Genomic DNA, 8945 nt, shown 5'->3' with positions numbered 1-8945 from the left:
CACTAACTAGGAGGTCTCACTGTGTATTAGCCCAGCAGCTCCGACCTTTATTCTATTCCAGGAATTGGCTCTTGTCCCACTGACTGGCCATGGACCTCAAGGCATGAAATCTGGTCTGTGTTCTTTCTGGGTCCTTGGCCAGAAGTTTCTGGTGCACCACGCTTCGGACACACCTGATCTGCCATTTGCAAAGGCTTCAGCTCAGTCATACCTTGGTATACAGGCTTTGTCTCATGTCTCTTAGCCTGGCTGTTGGTTGGGTTTAGTTTCACACATCCCCACGCCCACACACCATCTTCTGACCTAGCCCAGCCATCGGCTCTCACTTGGTCCCTCTGCACCGTGGACTAGGGGCTCTTCTCTGTGCCCCCACACAGCCCTCTCTCCCTAACACCCCTGTTTCTATCCCGGCACTCGGTGGGTGCTCTGTCAGTCCCCTACTCCACCCTCAATGAACTCAGAGAACTCACGTTGGCTGGGCAGTCATCTATTTCTTTTTAAAGTCTGTTCACCAGTAACTAAGCCACAGCTTTCTTTCAGGGCTCCAGGAGCGGGTGGGGTGGGGTGGGGCAGCCTAAATGAGATACCCATCCTGAGCGACAGCCTGAAGCTGCAGACTCACTGTTGAAGACTCCTAGGAATACAACGATGAAGCCGTGTGAGGCCCAGTTCTGTATAGACGGGAGAAGGATTTCTGGGGAGCTGGACCTACCCAGCCCTCTGCCCTCCTTCCCTGAGGCCTGAGCTAAACAAAAATGAGAGAGAAAGGCAGTACCAGGGCAGGACCCAGTCAGCCAAGGTGGACTTCTGACCTTCAAGGCCCCTCTCCTTACTCCAGGGTTTCACTCCCTACAGCTAGTGGAAGGCACTTTCAGTAGCATCCAGTATGTTCTCTCTCCGCCCTGAGGCTCTTGAAGGCCACCTGGGCTTTTAGAGCAGCAGATAGGAGTAGGGATGTAAAGATTACACTCTCCTTAGATGGGTGGTGGCTGGGAGGCCGGTGGAAAACTGCCTTAGGCAGAATCTCTAACTCCACTAGCAAGATAACAGAGCTTTGAGGTTCCCTGAGGCTAGGGGTGGCGGGAAGCATTCAAAGGCAGGCAGTCTGGGATAAGTAAAGCTAGTTCCAAGTCAACAAGGCTCATTTATAAAAGAATGTCCTCAGAAATGACCTAGAAGTGGAGGTGATGGTACAGAGATCCTATCTCGGGGGAGAGAGGGGAGGGGAGGAGAGGAAGAGGGAGAGGGAGGAGAGAATTGCGTTGAACAAGAGACCACTCCCCCCACCCCCCATGTAATCATCTGAAAGACACACAATTACAAGTGTTGGCAAGAACGCAAAATGGAAATGAAGGCTCTAGAAGCCAGGGTCTCTCTAGAAGTCAGGGTCTCCCTACCTAGGAAGGGAGGCAGGCAGCCAGATCCCCTAGGCTTGTAGCTCAGCCTACTCATTCTGTTCCAGATCAATGAGACCCCTCAAAATAAACAACAACAACAACCACAAACCCCCAACCAAAGATCAAAACAAAGCAAAATGGTGACTGGCACCTGAAAAGCAACCCCCAATGCTGTCCTCTGTCCCCCATGGCTGTGTGCATGCACGTGACTGCATGCACAGGTACACACTTATGTATACTACCCACATAAAGAATAAGTGGTGGGAGTGTAGTATGTTGTGGCTGCTTTGGGAACAGATATATTCCCCCCAAGGAGGTGCCCAACTGTCCTGGCAATTCCACTGGAGGTGTTTGTATCCAAGAGAAATCAACGTATTTACATAAAGACTGGTAACATTCTAGCCACTTTATTTACAACACACGAAAGAGGAAAAGCAGATAACCATCGATCAATGAATGGCTAAACCAATGCTTCATATGCACAAAGTGGGAGATGAGTCTGTCTGAGGCATGGAACCGCATGCATCCAGTGTGCAAACGCTGTGGAAGAAGCCAGTCACAGAGACCACATGTTGTATGACTCCATTTATAGAAAATGTTCTGAATAGGCAAATCTACCAAGGCTGAAAAGCAGATTAGAGGTTTCCAGAGGCTGGGAGGAGGGAAGACTGGGGAAAGGTTGCCCACAGAGATTTTTTATTTATTGGGGAAGGGAGTAGTGACCAAAATGTTCTGGAATTAGAGAAATAACTGTGGCTGCACAACTTTGTTATACCAAAACCCCACTGAACCGTACGCCTTTAAAAACATATATTCAGCGTTATATGATCATATCTCAAGTCTTGTAAAAGGGAAAGCCAGGGTGAGGGGATGACTCCAAACTGAATGTAACAGCTAAATGGTGTGTGACCGTCACCGCCTCCTGTCCAGGTCGCTAGCCAGTTCGCACTAATTTTGAGGCCTGAAGCCTCGCACCTAGCTAACGCCAGCAGCAGGCCCTCGGAAACCTGGGATTCTGGGGACGTGGTTGAAGCGACCGGAGTCTTCTAGGACTGGGAAGGCGTTCGCTGGTCCCGCAGGTCCCGAAGTTGGCAGCCCAAGGCAGAGAGTTAAAGATTGAAGCTCTGGCTCCTTTAAAGCCGCCCGGGGCGAATTCCGATTAGGTGTCCCAGGCTCATCAGCGGCTCGCGGGCTGTAGGTCCCTGCGGTGAGTGCGTGCAGGCGAGGGACCCTTGCCCTGTGCCAGCTCTTCCAGGTCCCACAGTGTTTGGGTGGTCGTCGCAGCCACTCAGAAAGTGCCCGAGGTGCGGGGTGCGCGGTCGCTTTAAGGCGGCAGTGGGGCGGGGACGGCGGCGGCGGCCCCTCTGGCTGGCGCGGAGCCGTCAGTCGGCAGCGCGGGGCCCGGCGGGCGCGGGCGAGGCGCTCCCTCCTCCCGGTGCGAGCGAGGAGGCGGTGGCCGAGGGTGGGAGCCCAGCCCCGGCGGGAGCGCGCGGTGAGCCACCCGGCAGCCCTACGGTGAGGAGGCCGCCGGGCGCTTTGTTCCGTTCCGGGGCTGGAGGTGTGGCCGGCGTTGTGGCCCGTTCCGCGCTCGTCCTGCTGCGCTACGCTGCACCCGGCTGCACCCGGGCGGCGGCGGGCTCCGGCTGTGCGTGGCCTCTGTCCCTACCACCCGCTCTGGCGTAACGGTGTGCAGCGGAGAAGTCGCTCGTCACTCCGACCCAAGTAGGGAGGGCCTGGCCGGCGCTCAGACAGACTCCTTTGATTGTAATCATCCTGGGGTAAGGACTCGGCAGGGAGATGGGCTGCGGGGTCGGGTAGGGGCTCTCCTGGCTTAAAATGGCGTAAACCAGGGTAAGGATCCGCGGAGGGATGGCACATTCATGAGGATAATAAAAAACAGCTTGCTTTATAAACAACTCTTTACTGCGCCCCGGGTTCGGGTTGCTGGGGCTGGCTCTCTGGTCACAACTGGGGCCTGCACTCACTCATTAAACTGATGTGGGCCCAGTGTTCTTCGTGTGTCAGGCTCAATGCCAAATCCTGTTCTGCTCGGAAAGCAGGGGCACAAACTGAGTGACAGTTCAAGGTGGTCAGTGGGAGAGCTTAAGAGCTTCTACTCCAGGGTTAGGTCAGGGACGGCTGTTCAGAAGAGCAGATGTGGCCATCTGAGAGGGCCCTTGACATCACATTAGAACCCCCTGCAGAGCTGAGGTGGCTTGGGGGACAAAGTGCAGTCTGGAGAATAGGACAAAGACAGTGTCACCTGAACTCTGACCTGAGGCACTGGGGCCTGCTCCTGGCGGTGGGGAGTCTTCTTGGGTTACAATGGTTTTTGATTCTCTGGACCAAATTAGAGAGTCTGATGACGCTCAGAAACGGGGCCTCCAGAGGTCCGCCTGACTGAGGAGTGAGCAGATAAGACTTAGAAGCAGAGGACCAAGCCCTCACACTCGCCCATATTCAGACAGGACACCTCCAGAAAGATGCTATTGCTATGGTGTCCGGAAATGGGAAGATAACCTACCCAGAACTGTGCCTAAGCCTGTGCTTTTGACCATGTGTCTATTCTGGCCTGTTGTGAGCGAGGCTCTAAGATGCTGGGGGTGCGAGGCTTGTGTGGGCTGTGTTGTGCATTTACAGCGTACCAGTCCGCACGCACGTCCTGCAGGGGTGGGTTGAAATGTGAGGTGGCAGCTAATAACTGACGCACGTCAGGGCTTAGCTATGAACAAAGCACTTTCACTGAGGCAGTTCATAGAGTTTCCCCTGCCCCTTTTCCCTGAGCAGAAATTTGAGCTGCTAACATTCCGTAAACCTCCTTATTTCCTGTAAATTGCATGTCCCTGCTGACTGGAGCTGAAAATGTTTCAGGCCCTGGTGTTTACTCATGGGTCTGCTCATACTACCCAGCAGGCAGTTAGCATCCCTGTCTGTGTTTCATGGCATGGTTTGGCCTTTCTCTGCCGGGGGATGGGAGGTTTGGGGCTCCATTGCAGTGGGATTCAAGGTTGGTCTCTGTAGCGGGAGGTTAAGCAAGTCCAATGCTCTGTTGGGAACTGCCACCCACCCCCCAGATGTGACCTTGACATTTCCTTAAGGAGAAGCGAGGCCCTCCGAGGAGGCAGGTGACTGACTACCCCCTAGAGCAGTCGGCCTTGCTCCTGCCTAAAGCAATTTCCAACGCCTTGGCTGGCCTGGAACTTAGTGTAGACCAGGCTGGTCTGACACTCAAGAGATCCTCTGACCTCTGCCTCTTGGGTGCTGGGATTAGAGACACATACATAGTATTCTTGGCTGCGTTTGTAAGGTTGTTTTTGTTTGTTTTGTTTTGGTGACAAACATAACTTTTATTTATTTCTAGTTTTAGGCCCAGATATTTCATACCCTTTTATAAGGTGGCAAGTCGCTTTCCCCCTGAGCTTGGTCCCTGAGCTCCAGCGATCATCATTCAGAACCAGGGAGGATGATAATGGATTGAGCCCTTTGAGTGACAGGTCCTAACATCACATGTTTGCCAGCCTCCTGGATCTACTGGGTTCTCAGAAAACTGGGATCTCTATTCTATACTGGACACGTGTTATTATCACAGTAATCCTGTCTACCAGTGAAATGCCCCAGACAGTGCGCCTCCCTGGAGGTACCGGAAAACATACTAGGTTCATGTGCAAAGCTGGAATGCTCACTAGTATCTAAAGGGTACGAGTGCAGGCGAAAGCCATCAATGAGGCATCCGGACCCTTATGGAGAGATGGGGAAACTGGAGGAGCTGGGTTTGAGCATTTTGCAGTTTGGAGCACGTACCAGGTGCCCATGATACAGATGCCGCGATACGCTTTGTCCGTAGACTCTGAAGCCTTACCCTTAGAGCTTAATACGATGCTTCTAGGCCCTGTGGTCTAAATCTGCAGGGATGCATTGGGCTACAAGTAGCAAAACACAAGTAAGGATAGGCTAGGCACAGCTCAGATCTCCCAGAGGCACGCTTGGCTCTTGGGAGAGCCTTGTACCCTTCCAGTTAGTTATTATGTGGGTAGTCAAGAAGGATGAGGCTTGCAGTTTAGACTCACGGTTTTCATGATCTTGAGAAGCCGCTGTTTATGTGTACGAGAACGTCAGAGAATGTTGTTCGATGTGCAGAGTCAAGCGTGAGTGTTGGTTACTTTCCTTGTCACCGTGGCAAAAGACTTGTCACCTGGAAAAAGACTGGAAAAGGAGACTTAAGGAAGGGTTCATGCTGACTGATGGACAGTTTGAGGGTTCAGCCCCTCCTGACAGAGAAGGCGCGGTGATGAGAGTGGTTCTAGCTGGGACAGGGAGAATAGAGTTGGCTGGTCATGCTGCATCCGTAGGTAGAGAGCAGGAGAGATGAATGCTGGCTTTCTACGTGCTTCCTCCTTATTTAGTTCAGGGGCACCAGCTCATTCTGATGTCTGTATTCCCTCCTGCATTAAACATCTCTAGAAACACCCTCATAGACATGCCTGGGAGGCGGGGTTAGATTTTTAGATGATTCTAAATCTTGTCAAGGTAACAAGATTAGCAGTCATAGCATATAACTGGGGCAGTTACGAATCTCAGAAAATGAGCCACGGGTTGGCCACCCCTGGTCTAATGCCCATTGTTTCAGCAATGGTGTTTGGAGACTTGTTGTGTGTCCCTTTGTCACAGCTAGTTACTACTCATCTCTAGAGATTCCTGAAGGGACAGAGACAGAATCCAGAATCTACAGCGGCTGGGATACCGCCCTCAGGCTGAGGTAAGGTCTGTGCTGTTGTGCTCTCAACCTGCAGCCTTCCTTGGGAGGGTCTGAGACAGGAGCTGTGTCCTGGATGCAGGGCCAGGAGTCAGGCTGGAGTCCATACTAGCGGCTACGCAGGTCACAGTGGCATCTTTTGTTCCATAGGTCCTTGATAGTGTCACCTCATCAGCCCTGCTTAATCTGCCTTCCACACCTCCAGACTCCCCTGTGAACCTTTGTAGCTGACTTGTGTGCTCCAAGAGTTTTCTTCAGGCATTTCTCCCATGGGAGGCATGAAACCACCCCATGAATTTAGCCTGTTGTTTTTCTTTAATATGCCCGGCAGCTTCATTAGATGGGCTTGAGGATGGCCAGATGGCCAAATGCAAGTCTGGGTCTCCTCAGCTGCTAAGGTGACACAGTGAGTCTCAGAAGGGCTTGAGAAGTCTGCATAGCCTGGCCTGAGACTACCTCTCATCATCTGTATTTTGATCGTTCCCTTAGTAAGATTTTGAAGACCACCAAGGATGGAATTGATGCTGTAGCAAGGAGTGGTGGGCTAAAATGAGCAGTAAGGAAGCTCTGACTTCAGTCCTGGTCCTGGCTCTGTCTTGAGGGCCTGGGTGGATCGTGCATTGTGCAGCAAGGAGTGGTGGGCTAAAATGAGCAGTAAGGAAGCTCTGACTTCAGTCCTGGTCCTGGCTCTGTCTTGAGGGCCTGGGTGGATCGTGCATTGTGCAGTCCTAGGCTCTGTTTGTGGCTTCTCTGCCCAGGGTTGTCATAGGGATTAGATGAAATACACAGATGAAATTTGCTGGGAGACCAGAAAGGCCAGGAGAAAGGGCATAATCAGTGTTGTGGCTGTCTCAGATAACAGAATCCTGACTCAGCAGGCCCCTCCAGCACATCTAACGTAGAGTAACACCCAGCAGAACCGTTCCTCATCTGAATGGGGGAGTTAACTTACGACATGGCACAGACAGACAGACTGATCTCCCATTCGGACAGTTAGTAGTTCTTACTATGCTTTACTAAAAATAAAATAAAATAAAAAATACCAGCAGTCATCACGCCAGACTTGTTTATTTAAATGGCTATCTTGCTCAGATTAATGCTCCAGACAGAATTAGAGACAGGTGTGGTAATAGACGTCTGTAATCCCAGGACCTGAGGTAGAAGCAGGGATTCAACCTTATCCTAAACTACACAGCGAGTCTGAGGCCAGCCTTGGGCCACATGAGATTGACTCAGAAACTACAAAGAGGGCCAGTGGGATGGCTCAGCAGGCAAAGGGACTTGCTGCCAAGCCTGTTGGCCTAAGTTCAGTCCCTGGGACCTGCATGGTAAATGGATAGGCCTCAACTCCCGCAAAGCCTGCTCTGACTTCTGTGTGCACATACCCAGAAACAAACACGCAAAGGAACAAATGAAGTTTGATCAGAACAGAAAGGAAGGAAAAAATTTTTTTTCTTTTCTTTCATTGGATATTTTCTTTATTTGCGTTTCAAATGTTATTCCTTCTCCTGGTTTCCTCTTCTGGAACCCCCTATCCCATTCCTCCTCTCCCTGCTTCTGTGAGGGTGCTCCCCCCCCCACCTCCTCCCGCAAGAAAAAATTTTATTAGGGAAATACAATTTTAAAGTGAAGATTATGAATGGTCAGATATGGCCTGAGTGTGAAGTTGTCCCCCTGTGTTAAGGCTAGGACGCTCTCCATAGAGGACTCCTTCATCTGTGTCAGCTTTTGCTTCCTGGACCTTTGTAGAGACAAGGAACCTACTGCCCTTCAGGGTGGGCTGCTCCACTGGGAAGTTTGCTCATTGTATCAAAGGTCTTTCCTTTCATCCCTTACCCTGACCCACAGAAACCGCTCAGTTCAGTGTTTTATGGAATAGATGGGTTTTCTTTCTTCAGCCTCTCCTCGGTGGCTTGGTTTAAAGATAATCCTGTCTATGTGGCCATCTATATATCCACCCACGGATCCATCTGCCCACCTGTCTGTCTTTCTATCCATCCATCTGTCTGTCCGTCATCCACCTGCCCACTCATCTGCCTACCCATCTTCCCTTCAGCATCGACCTGGGGACTTAACCCTGTTCCGGACACTTTCTAGTGGCGACACTCGCTCGTGACAGTGTCCCTGGATCCTGTTAGCCTTTTATGGTTGTGGAAACCAGGATACTGGAAGGTTAAACCGGTCTCGGTCGTCAGGAGCTCAGAGATGCAATGCCAGGGAGGCGTCTGCGCATGTTCCATTTCAGGCGCATGTCACTTCGGCTGCATCTGCTGTTCCCAGAACTGGAGACCAAACAACAGCCCTGCTCTGCTGGTGCTATGAGGTTTGATTCTACGTAGTCAACGCCATGGGGCAGGGCCTGTACGGAGAGAAGCGGGATACTTTTTACACGAAAACACCGTAGCAGGGGTTGGGGATATAGCTCAGTGGTAGAGCGCTTGCCTAGGAAGCGCAAGGCCCTGTGTTCGATCCCCAGCTCCGAAAAAAAGAACCAAACAAACAAACAAAAAAAAAACACCGTAGGCAGCAGGAACTACAGAGGCGAACCTGTGGCTGATTCATAAAGGGCTGGGAGGACAGACGGTCGGTAACCTTGGCTCTATTACTCAGCCGTAGATAAACCCCTAAATCACTTGCTCACTTTAGGGTTTTTAATCTTGAAAAAAAAAAAAAAAACTATGAAGGCTAACGTAGCGAACACTCTGAACTCACGACTCAGAAAGTCATGACTGTTTTATCTGCACTTGATCCTTCCCATGGTAGCACTGGCCTTAAAGAGCCTGGTCATTTGGCCT

At 51.4% G+C, this 8945-nt stretch overlaps 1 protein-coding gene across 2 annotated transcripts in view; it reads left to right on the top strand.

Moving 5' to 3' along the window:
• Positions 1 to 2749: 2749 nt before the first annotated feature.
• Mras (muscle RAS oncogene homolog) overlaps positions 2750 to 8945 on the top strand; it is a 52745-nt gene continuing 46549 nt past the window's right edge. The window contains exon 1 of one of the 2 annotated variants that reach the window (XM_032910138.1): positions 2750 to 3175. The gene's annotated coding sequence lies outside the window, so the exon portion shown is untranslated. Of the gene's footprint in view, positions 3176 to 6068; positions 6154 to 8945 lie in introns of those variants that run through there. The other variant, XM_032910139.1, reaches the window with a different exon arrangement.

This window comes from Rattus rattus, chromosome 8, assembly GCF_011064425.1.
Source record: "Rattus rattus isolate New Zealand chromosome 8, Rrattus_CSIRO_v1, whole genome shotgun sequence".
NCBI lineage: Eukaryota > Metazoa > Chordata > Mammalia > Rodentia > Muridae > Rattus > Rattus rattus.
Note: the sequence above shows the minus strand (reverse complement) of the source record. Positions and strands in the feature narration are given on the sequence as shown.